Raw genomic sequence first — 12,482 nt, forward strand, 5'->3', positions numbered from 1 at the left:
ACCGATAGTAAAAACTCTGACTGGCTCCGCCCCTATCTATTCTCTGCCTCCTGAGTCCCAGCTGATCAGGAGGAAATGGGGATTTTGCAGTAACTTTCCCCTTGGAGTGGGGTGGGAATGGAGATTTTACAGTATCCTTCCCTGCCACGCCCACCAAGCCATAGACATAGAACCGGTAGTAAAAAATTTTGAAACCCATCACTGGGGTGGGGGGGCATTGTGTGGTAGCCATCTTGACTTTTGTGGAACATGGAAAATCCCTGACTCTGTGTTTCAGTAACGCCCCATTGTGTGACATCACTTTTTTTCCCAACCATTGTTTCAAAGCGACGTTTTTAAAAAGCGTTTAAATTTCACAACACAACACACAATGCACATCAGCCGAAGCGCAAATTGGGTGTAGCTCCGCCTTTCTGCCCCAAAGATTTGGATCTTCTTCACTGTAAGGACCCAACCGCCGTTGGAAGGAAGGGTTTGCCCTCCTTGCTGCTAACATTGACACCAGTGTTGAGTGATTGCAAATGAGGCAATAGCACTTTTACACCGCTTCAGAATGCTTTACAGCCATCTTAAGCGGTTTAGAGCAGTGGTTCTCAACCTTTATAGTGCTGCGGCCCCTTTAATACAATTCCCCACAATGTGGCGACCCCAACCGTAAAAAAAATTTCGTTTTGAATTTATCACGCCTGAAGCCATATTGGCTAGCGATCTGAACTGCTTGCGATTGCCTTGAGGACGGAGGCATTAAAGCGGAGACTCCTCCCCTATTAAGTTTATGGCGCCTGAAGCCAGATTAGGCTAGCGATTGGGAGTGATTGCAGCTGGCTTGAGAGGGAGACATCAGAGCAAAGATTTCTCTCTTTTTTAATTCATCGCGCCTGAAGCCGAATTCGGCTAGCGATTTGAAGAGCCTGCAGCTGGCTTGTGGAGTCAACCGTTGGAGCGCGATTCTTCGACTCGCAAGTATACTTCCCTTATTTCCGATGGTCTTAGGCAACCCCTGGCAAATCGTCATTCGACCCCCAACGGGGGTCGCGACACACAGGTTGAGAACTGCTGGTTTAGAGTCAGCCTCTTGCCCCCAACAGTCTGGGTCCTCATTTTATCGGCCTTGGAAGGATGGAAGGCTGAGTCAACCTTGAGCTGATGAGGATCAAACTACTAGAAGTGAGCAGTGAATTGGCCTGCAGGAAATGGATGGCTGGTGGAAGGAAGGAGAGGAAGGCAGAAGAGACAAAGGAAAGAAGGAATAGGCATAGCACGTAGACTTGTATACCACTTCACAGTTCTTTTACAGCCCTCTCTAAGCGGTTTACAAAATTAGGATAGGATTTTCTATTGGCCAAGTGTGATTGGACACACAAGGTGCATATGCTGTTTGGTGCATATGCTCTCAGTGTACATAAAGAAAAATAAAATACGTTTGTCAAGAATCATAAAGTACAGCACTTAATGAAAGTCATAGGGTACAAATAAACAATCAGCATACAGGTAGTCCACAACTTATGACCACAGTTCATTCCAAAATGTATGTTGCTAAGTGAGAAATTTGTTAAGGTGACCTGGAAGGATGGTGCAACAACGGTCATAAGTTGCCAAGCACCCCAATTTTGATCATGTGACCATGGGGACTGTCCACCAGACTGAAAAAGGCAGCCCCCCCCCAAGTCACTTTCCCTCTCACATCTTTCCAATTTTGAACTAAAATCACTAAAAGAATTGTTGTAGTAAGTCAAGGACTGTATTGTATTTTGGGGAGAGCTTTTCCAGCCCTCAATCTGATGGTCTATTGCAGGCGGTCTCCAAGTTTGGCCGCTTTAAGACTTCTGGACTTCAACTCCCAGAATTCCTAAGCCAGCAAAACTGGTTAGACTTGTGGACTTCAACTCCCAGAATTCCTCAGCCAGCAAAACTGTTTAGACTTGTGGACTTCAACTGTCAGAATTCCTAAGCCAGCAAAACTGTTTAGACTTGTGGACTTCAACTCCCAGAATTCCTCAGGCAGCAAAACTGGTTAGACTTGTGGACTTCAACTCCCAGAATTCCTCAGCCAGGAAAGCTAGCAAAACTGTTAAAAGACTTGTGGGCTTCAACTCCCAGAATTCCTAAGCCAGCAAAACTGGTTAGACTTGTGGACTTCAACTCCCAGAATTCCTCAGGCAGCAAAACTGGTTAGACTTGTGGACTTCAACTCCCAGAATTCCTCAGCCAGGAAAGCTAGCAAAACTGTTAGACTTGTGGACTTCAACTCCCAGAATTCCTCAGCCAGCAAAACTCTTAAGAGTGGACTTCAACTCCCAGAATTCCTCAGCCAGGAAAGCTAGCAAAACTGTTAAAAGACTTGTGGACTTCAACTCCCAGAATTCCTCAGCCAGCAAAACTCTTAAGACTTGTGGACTTCAACTCCCAGAATTCTGGGAGTTGAAGTCCACAAGTCTTAAAAGTTGCCAAGCTTGGAGACCCCTGGCCTATTGAATAGCGTGGACCTCGTTTTGGAGAGCTTCTCCCCCACGCGCACACATTTCGGGGTAGGTGGGCAGCCTAGCAGGACCAGCAGCAGCGACGCCTATCGAAGCGCTTGCATCACCCGCGCCTGCGCACTACGCCCGAGCCAAAGCCTCGGCCAAAGCAAACGGAGCCACTTCCCCGCCTATTCAAGGAAGGAGGCGGGGCTCCAAGGGGCCGCTGGGAGGCGTAGTTCCTCTCCTCCGGCAAAGGATGCTGGGAACCCGGGGCGTCTCCTCGCTCCCGCTGCATGCTGGGAACGGTAGTTTCCTAGTCTCCCAAGGTGGTGCCTTGGAACAGATGCGCGGCCGGCGTTGGAGATCGGCGGCATCCAAGGCTCGGATCGGGCGGTTTTGGGGGTCCGGCTGGAGAGAGGGGACCCCCCCCCCGCCTCTGCCCAGATTTTGGGGAAAGGTGGGCGTGGGGCTGGGAAAATGTGGGGCGGGGGGGGGGCGAGCTTTGTCTGCCGGTGAAGCCGGAGAGGAGGGACGGGGGAAGGAAGGGGTCGGTCGGGCATAGCCGGGCGGGGTCGAAGGAGATGCAAGCAGGGGGCTTCAGAAGCCGGGGAAGGCGCATGCGCCGTCCCTAAGAGAGCCTCCTTGCCTAGGAGCAGTCTACCCCTAGGGCAGGTGGGATCCATCCATCCATGGTAAGGCCACACTTGGAATATTGCATCCAGTTCTGGTCGCCACGATGTAAAAAGGATGTTGAGACTCTAGAAAGAGTGCAGAGAAGAGCAACAAAGAGGATTAGGGGACTGGAGGCTAAAACATATGAAGAACGGTTGCAGGAACTGGGTATGTCTAGTTTAATAAAAAGAAGGACTTGGGGAGACATGATAGCAGTTTTTCCAATATCTCAGGGGTTGCCCCAAAGAAGAGGGAATCAAACTATTCTCCAAAGCACCTGAGGGTAGAACAAGAAGCAATGGGTGGAAACTGATCAAGGAGAGAAGCAACTTAGAACTAAGAAGAAATTTCCTTCTGTTAAAACAATGAACCGGTGGAACTACTTGCCTCCAGAAGTTGTGGGTGCTCCACCAATGGAGGTTATAAAGAAGAGATTGGTCAAGCACTTGTCCGGAATGCTTGAGCAAGGGGTTGGACTACAAGACCTCCAAGGTCCCTTCCAACTCTGTTAGTCCGAGACCCTAGGCTAGAAGGAGTTCAGAGAAAAGCAACAGAGATGATTAGGGGACTGGAGGATAAAACATACAGGAACTGGGTAGGTCTAGTTTAATGAAAAGAAGGATTAGGCAGGAAACTACACCACTTCAGACAAGTGGTTATCTAATCTCTTCTTAAAAACGTCCAGTGTTGGAGCATTCACAACTTCTGGTGGCAAGTTGTTCCACTGATTAATTGTTCTAACTGTCAGGAAATTTTTCCTTAGTTCTAAATTGCTTCTCTCCTTGATTAGTTTCCACCCGTTGCTTCTTGCCTTGCCTTCAAGTGCTTTGGCGAATAGCTTGACCCCCGCTTCTTTGTGGCAGCCCCTCAAATATTGGAATATTTTTATCATGTCCGACCCCCCCCCCCACCCCCCAGTCCTTCTTTTCATTAAACTAGACCTACCCAATTCCGGCAGCCACATCTGGCTTCTGATTCTGCCCTGCAGGACAGGTTTTCTCTCAGAAGGAGCGAGGCACCTGTGGCCAGGGCGGCACAGATCCTGGTTCACAAATGGCCCAGATTTTGAGCTGAATTGATTCAGTGGAACGGCTGCCCTCCAGAAGTTGTGGGTCTTCCATCACTGGAGGCTTTTAAGAAGAGACCAGACAGCTGTTTGAAATGGTATAGGCAGTGATGGCTAACCTTTCTGCCATCGCGGGCCAAAAGCAGGGGGAACGCGGGGGGGGGGGTCGCACGCATGCATGCCCACACCCATAATTCTATGTGCCCTGCCTTCCCACGCATGCGAAGTGCGACCCACCAAATGCCCTCCACACTTTAGGCACGCGATGGTACGGTGGGCCTAGTAATCCTGTTTTTGGCTCTCCCCAGGCTCCAGAGCCTTTCTAGGAGTCTGGGGAGGGTGAAAACGGCTTTCTTCCCCATCCCCCACCCCGAGGCTGGAAATGGCCCATTTGCTGACTTCAGGTGGGACCGGAAGGCCCGAAAATCAGCTGGCCGGCACAAACATGTGTACCGGAGCTGAGCTCGCATGCCGACCGATATGGCTCCGTGTGCCGCCTGTGGCACGCGTGCCATAGGTTCGCCATCACGGGTATAGGGTCTCCTGCTTGAGCAGGGGGCTGGACTAGAAGACCTCCAAGGCCCCGTCCAACTCTGCTATTCTATTCTTCTGCCTGCTTCTATTCTGTTATTCGGTTGGCTGCTCTGTACCCGAAATTGGGAGTCCCTGGTTTTGGCGGCATTCCCACAATCAGGAGTTGAACTAGGTCTCTTAAAGATCTAGGAGCCACTTTGGCAGAACATGAAAAGGATGATGATGATGATGATTTGGTCAGGCATCTGTGCCTATTCCATCAAAGTCTTTGAGCAGCCCTAGCATTTCCCCACTGAATATTTCAAGCCAAAATCTCCTCTTCTTCCTCTTCCTCCTCCTCCTCCTCCTCTTCTTCCTCCTCCTCTTCCTCCTCCTCCTTCTCTTCTTCCTCCTCCTCCTCCTCCTCCTCTTCTTCCTCCTCCTCTTCCTCCTCTTCCTTCTCTTCTTCCTTCTCCTCCTCCTCCTCTTCTTCTTCTTCTTCCTCCTCCTTCTTCTTCCTCTTCCTCTTCCTTCTCCTCTTCTTCTCCTCCTCCTCCTCTTTTCTTCCTCCTCCTCCACTTCTTCCTCCTCTTCTTCTTCCTCTTCCTCTTCCTTCTCCTCTTCTTCCTCCTCCTCCTCCTCTTCTTCTTCCTCCTCCTCTTCCTCCTCCTCCTCCTTCTCTTATTCCTTCTCCTCCTCCTCTTCTTCTTCTTCTTCTTCCTCCTCTTCTTCTTCCTCTTCCTCTTCCTTCTCCTCTTCTTCCTCCTCCTCCTCCTCTTCTTCTTCTTCTTCTTCCTCCTCTTCTTCTTCCTCTTCCTCTTCCTTCTCCTCCCCCCCTCTCTTTTTCTCTCCCTCTCTCTCTGATTTTGATCGGTTATGAATTGTGTTTCACCTACAGCCTTGAGTATCTGCTCTATTTGTCAATTTATCAGAATGGTAGCTGGGGTGCCGGGAAAGTTTAGCAACTACAGCTGATGAAAAGACGAGACCAACATGGTAAGCAAATAAGCTCACCTGTATGTATCAGAAGATGCAATTAAACCAGTGTAATCTTTAGAAACGAAAAAGCGCACGGTTCACCCTAGATTAAAATACATTTGCAGTTTTAAAGGGAATGTCAAGATCATAGCTTACCCCCCTCTTTTAAATACAAGTAGTCCTCGACTTACGACCAAAATTGAGCCTAACATTTCTGTGGTTAAGCAAGACTGGTTGTGAAGAGAGTTTTACCCCATTTTATAACCTTTCTCGCCACAGTTTTCAAGTGAACTGCTACAGTTTTTAAACCAAGTTGCTTAGAAATGAAATGGGCCACAAAGAACAGTTTTTTTCTCGAACACCATCACTCTGCTAAACAAATAATTCCCTCAACACTGTCCAATTAGTTACTAAGTCTGCATTACTATTAATCTTCTCATCGTTCCTATCACCCATCTCCTCCCGCTTATGACTGCATGACTGTAACCTTGTTGCTGGTATCCTTACAATTTATATTGACTGTTTCCTAATATGATTTGATTGCTTATTTGTACCCTATGACTATCATTAAGTGTTGTACCTTATGATTCTTGATGAACGTATCTTTTCTTTTATGTACACTGAGAGTGTATGCACCAAAGACAAATTCTTTATGTGTCCAATCACACTTGGCCAATAAAAAATTCTATTCTATTCTATTCTATTCTATTCTATTCTATTCTATTCTATTCTATTCTATTCTATTCTGTTCTATTCTATTCTTTTTTTTAATTTCTTTTTGTCACAACAGTATACACAAACAAATGTCATAGATAAAACAGCATATCTTGAAGAAAGAAATATATATATATAACAATAGGACAGGAACGGTAGGCACTTTTGTGCTCTTATGCACGCCCCTTATAGTCCTCTTAGGAATGGGGTGAGGTCAATAGTAGACAGTTTTTGTTTGAAGATTTTGGGATTTTGAGTAGAGACTATTCTATTCTATTCTATTCTATTCTATTCTATTCTATTCTATTCTATTGTATAGTTTCCTAATATGATTTGATTGCTTATTTATACCCTGTGACTATCATTAAGTGTTGCACCTTACGATTCTTGATGAAGGTATTTTTTCTTTTATGTACACTGAGAGCATATGCACCAAGACAAATTCCTTGTGTGTTCAATCACACTTGGCCAATAAAAAATTCTATTCTATTCTATTCTATTCTATTCTATTCTATTCTATTCTATTCTATTCTATTCTATTCTATTCTATTCTATTCTTTTTTTTAAATTTGTTTTTGTCACAACAGTATACACAAACAAATGTCATAGATAAAACAGCATATCTTGAAGAAAGAAATATATATATATAACAATAGGACAGGAACGGTAGGCACTTTTGTGCTCTTATGCACGCCCCTTATAGTCCTCTTAGGAATGGGGTGAGGTCAATAGTAGACAGTTTTTGTTTGAAGATTTTGGGATTTTGAGTAGTGACTATTCTATTCTATTCTATTGTATAGTTTCCTAATATGATTTGATTGCTTATTTATACCCTATGACTATCATTAAGTGTTGCACCTTATGATTCTTGATGAAGGTATTTTTTCTTTTATGTACACTGAGAGCATATGCACCAAGACAAATTCCTTGTGTGTTCAATCACACTTGGCCAATAAAAAATTCTATTCTATTCTATTCTATTCTATTCTATTCTATTCTATTCTATTCTATTCTATTCTATTCTATTCTTTTTTTTAAATTTGTTTTTGTCACAACAGTATACACAAACAAATGTCATAGATAAAACAGCATATCTTGAAGAAAGAAATATATATATATAACAATAGGACAGGAACGGTAGGCACTTTTGTGCTCTTATGCACGCCCCTTATAGTCCTCTTAGGAATGGGGTGAGGTCAATAGTAGACAGTTTTTGTTTGAAGATTTTGGGATTTTGAGTAGAGACTATTCTATTCTATTCTATTCTATTGTATAGTTTCCTAATATGATTTGATTGCTTATTTATACCCTATGACTATCATTAAGTGTTGCACCTTATGATTCTTGATGAAGGTATTTTTTCTTTTATGTACACTGAGAGCATATGCACCAAGACAAATTCCTTGTGTGTTCAATCACACTTGGCCAATAAAAAATTCTATTCTATTCTATTCTATTCTATTCTATTCTATTCTATTCTATTCTTTTTTTTAAATTTGTTTTTCTCACAACAGTATACACAAACAAATGTCATAGATAAAACAGCATATCTTGAAGAAAGAAATATATATATATATATAACAATAGGACAGGAACGGTAGGCACTTTTGTGCTCTTATGCACGCCCCTTATAGTCCTCTTTGGAATGGGGTGAGGTCAATAGTAGACAGTTTTTGTTTGAAGATTTTGGGATTTTGAGTAGAGATCTATTCTATTCTATTCTATTCTATTCTATTCTATTCTATTCTATTCTATTCTATTCTATTCTATTCTATTCTATTCTATTCTATTCTAGTTTCCTAATATGATTTGATTGCTTATTTATACCCTATGACTATCATTAAGTGTTGTACCTTATGATTCTTGATGAAGGTATTTTTTCTTTTATGTACACTGAGAGCATATGCACCAAGACAAATTCCTTGTGTGTCCAATCACACTTGGCCAATAAAAAAATCTATTCTATTCTATAAATTGAATGAATAAATAATGTCGTTCTGGGAAGTTCACATCTAGTTTGTTTCTACTTTAGGCTGGAACAAAGCGCCTTGAGCCTGCCAAGTCCATTTAATGCAACGTTTCTGAAACTTGGCCACTTTGAGATGGGTGGACTTCAAGTCCCAGAACCCTCCATTGTTGGTTTACACAAGACTTGCTAAGTTTGAGAAACATGGATTTTTTGAAGCAAGGCCCATGATCACTGGATAGGCCTCTTTTCCTGAAACGTCCCTCGCCTTGCCGTGTGTGTGGAATTGTGCAGGTTAGTTCTTGGAGTTGTTGCGCGAATGATATTTTTCCTTCAATATTAATGGTACTAAGTATGGATATTTCAAAGTTGACATTCTCTTTGTAATTGCGTCGGTAGACATTTTTCCTCCCTTATTGCTTCTTCGTTTTTCTTTTGGTTTTTCTTTTGATTGATGCGCAGTCTGCACTGGCTTCCTGTGGTCTTTCAGGTGCGCTTCAAGGTATTGGTTACCACCTTTAAAGCGCTCCATGGCTTAGGGCCCGGGTACTTATGGGACCGCCTGCTGTTACCTTATGCCTCCCACCGACCCGTACGCTCACACAGAGAGGGTCTTCTCAGGGTGCCGTCCGCCAGACAATGCCGGCTGGCGGCCCCCAGGGGAAGGGCCTTCTCTGTAGGAGCTCCTACTCTTTGGAACGAACTTCCCCCTGGTTTGCGCCAATTACCCGACCTTCGGACCTTTCGCCGTGAGCTGAAAACGTATTTGTTTATTCAAGCGGGACTGGCTTAAATTTTTAATTCAAAACAATTTTAATCGGGGTTATTATTTATAAATTTTAAGGGTTTTAAATTTGACTGTTTTAATTTCGGCCATTTATGAATTATGCTTCTTTTAAGTTCTTGTTTTAATTGTATAGTGTGTTGTTTTTTATGACTTGGCTGTGCACCGCCCTGAGTCCTTCGGGAGAAGGGCGGTATAAAAATCTTAATAAAATAAAATAAAATAAATAAAATAAATTGATTGATCTTCCTCTGACCTTCCTTTACAATTTTCTCCTGTGCTTTCGTCAGTTAAAAAAAAAGAAGAAAAAAAAAAGAAGCCCGCTCATTTTAAATATGTAGAGAAGAAAAATGAAAAATAACTGCAGGTTCAAATCAAGACTACTTATTTCTATGTTGGCTTTTTTTTTTTTTTTTTGAACAAGCTACCTTCCAGTGGTGGGATTCAAAGAATTTAACATATTTATTCTACAGCAGGGCTGGCTTGAAATAATTAGTAATTTTGATAGGGGTTTATTATATTTTTATTTTGTTTTAAGTTTTAAATTCAGCCAAATTGAATTAGTCTTTTAATATATATTTTTAATTTTATGTTATATGTATAACTGTGTTTTATCTGGCTGGAAACCGCCCTGAGTCCTTTGGGAGAAGGGCGGTATAGGAATCAAACTAATAAAATAAAGATGTTTTATAGATGGCACTTAGATCCCCAAAAATTATCATGTATGTATCCTGATATCCAAGCGAAATGTTGGAGGTGTGATTGTGATGACGCTACATATTTTCATATTTGGTGGACTTGCAAGAAAATTAAGGCCTTTTGGATAAGAATTTGGTGGATTATTCAAAATGTACTGAAGAAGAAGATAAAGTTCCTGCCGCAATTTTTCCTTTTGGGAATTATAACGGATTGTACAGGGATTGAGACTAAATTGATTCTGAATTTAATAACAGCAGCAAGACTGTTGATTGGACAATACTGGAAGAAGAAGAGGTACCTACAATAGAAGAATGGATATTGAAAGTCATTAATTTGGCTGAGATGGCTAAAATCTCAGCTTTTTTAAAAGACAATACGCAGGAAAGATATTTAATTGAATGGAAAAAATGGATTGATTATCTACAAAACAGATATCAGATTAAGAAATATCAGATTGCCTTTGAATAATTAGGAAGTATTATTTTATGTAATGGGAGGGGTTGGGAGATGAAAAGCTTTGGATGAGGTTAATTGGATTAGAAGGAAAATTTTACTCTATGTTTGGTTTATGTATAACAATACCTTGTGATTGACCGGGAAGCCGGGGGAAGGAAGGGGAAGGGGGTTTTCTGGGAGGAGGGGAAAAAGGGGAAATGTTTTGTTTTTAAACTTTTCAATAAATAAATAAATAAAATAAATAAATAAAATAAATAAAATAATAAACTGGTCCTCTGCCCTAATGACCTGGGTGGGTGTGGCCATGGTGGGCGTGGCCATGGTGGGCGTGGCCATGGTGTGTGCCAGGCAGCACTCAGCATCCTGCACCCCCCCGGCAGTGAAAACGGGCCGCCAGAGGGGGGCCTGCCACACACCCCGCACCCCGTTTTGGGCCTAGGCCTCCCTAAAGCCTCCTGGGAGTGAAAATGGATTGTGGGGAGACTGTGCAGGACACACACCCGCACCCTGTTTTGGACCTAGTAGGTCCCCTGCACTTACCTGGGAGCCAAAATCGGGCATGTGGGGACTCCTGGAAGGGGCGGGGCGGGGAAGGGAGGGGCCAGCCAGCACTTTAACACCCAGTTCGCCCGAACCAGTTGAATCCCACCACTGCTACTTTCTCAAAACACCATTTTAAAACAATTTTAATCGGGGTTATTATTTATAAATTTTAAGGGTTTTAAATTTGACTGTTTTAATTTCGGCCATTTATGAATTATGCTTCTTTTAAGTTCTTGTTTTAATTGTATAGTGTGTTGTTTTTTATGACTTGGCTGTGCTCCGCCCTGAGTCCTTCGGGAGAAGGGCGGTATAAAAATCTTAATAAAATAAAATAAAATAAATAAAATAAATTGATTGATCTTCCTCTGACCTTCCTTTACAATTTTCTCCTGTGCTTTCGTCAGTTAAAAAAAAAGAAGAAAAAAAAAAGAAGCCCGCTCATTTTAAATATGTAGAGAAGAAAAATGAAAAATAACTGCAGGTTCAAATCAAGACTACTTATTTCTATGTTGGCTTTTTTTTTTTTTTTTGAACAAGCTACCTTCCAGTGGTGGGATTCAAAGAATTTAACATATTTATTCTACCGCGCAGGGCTGGCTTGAAATAATTAGTAATTTTAATAGGGGTTTATTATATTTTTATTTTGTTTTAAGTTTTAAATTCAGCCAAATTGAATTAGTCTTTTAATATATATTTTTAATTTTATGTTATATGTATAACTGTGTTTTATCTGGCTGGAAACCGCCCTGAGTCCTTTGGGAGAAGGGCGGTATAGGAATCAAATTAATAAATAAAGATGTTTTATAGATGGCACTTAGATCCCAAAAAATTATCATGTATGTATCCTGATATCCAAGCGAAATGTTGGAGGTGTGATTGTGATGACGCTACATATTTTCATATTTGGTGGACTTGCAAGAAAATTAAGGCCTTTTGGATAAGAATTTGGTGGATTATTCAAAATGTACTGAAGAAGAAGATAAAGTTCCTGCCGCAATTTTTCCTTTTGGGAATTATAATGGATTGTACAGGGATTGAGACTAAATTGATTCTGAATTTAATAACAGCAGCAAGACTGTTGATTGGACAATACTGGAAGAAAGAAGAGGTACCTACAATAGAAGAATGGATATTGAAAGTCATTAATTTGGCTGAGATGGCTAAAATCTCAGCTTTTTTAAAAGACAATACGCAGGAAAGATATTTAATTGAATGGAAAAAATGGATTGATTATCTACAAAACAGATATCAGATTAAGAAATATCAGATTGCCTTTGAATAATTAGGAAGTATTATTTTATGTAATGGGAGGGGTTGGGAGATGAAAAGCTTTGGATGAGGTTAATTGGATTGAAGGAAAATTTTACTCTATGTTTGGTTTATGTATAACAATACCTTGTGATTGACCGGGAAGCCGGGGGAAGGAAGGGGAAGGGGTTTTCTGGGAGGAGGGGAAAAGGGGAAATGTTTTGTTTTTAAACTTTTTCAATAAATAAATAAATAAAATAAATAAATAAATAATAAACTGGTTCTCTGCCCTAATGACCTGGGTGGGTGTGGCCATGGTGGGCGTGGCCATGGTGGGCGTGGCCATGGTGTGTGCCAGGCAGCACTCAGCATCCTGCACCC

General features: G+C 42.0%; 1 protein-coding gene across 3 annotated transcripts in view; it reads left to right on the plus strand.

The window, feature by feature from the left end:
• Positions 1–2,530: 2,530 nt before the first annotated feature.
• The window catches only part of CAPN10 (calpain 10), a 49,335-nt gene continuing 39,383 nt past the window's right edge, over positions 2,531–12,482 (plus strand). The window contains exons 1-3 of one of the 3 annotated variants that reach the window (XM_058188825.1): positions 2,531–2,919; positions 5,612–5,709; positions 8,438–8,665. The gene's annotated coding sequence lies outside the window, so the exon portion shown is untranslated. The remainder of the gene's footprint in view (positions 2,920–5,611; positions 5,710–8,437; positions 8,666–12,482) is intronic. The other 2 variants (XM_058188827.1, XM_058188828.1) reach the window with 2 other exon arrangements.

Source organism: Ahaetulla prasina, chromosome 6, assembly GCF_028640845.1.
Source record: "Ahaetulla prasina isolate Xishuangbanna chromosome 6, ASM2864084v1, whole genome shotgun sequence".
Taxonomy (NCBI): Eukaryota; Metazoa; Chordata; class Lepidosauria; order Squamata; family Colubridae; genus Ahaetulla; species Ahaetulla prasina.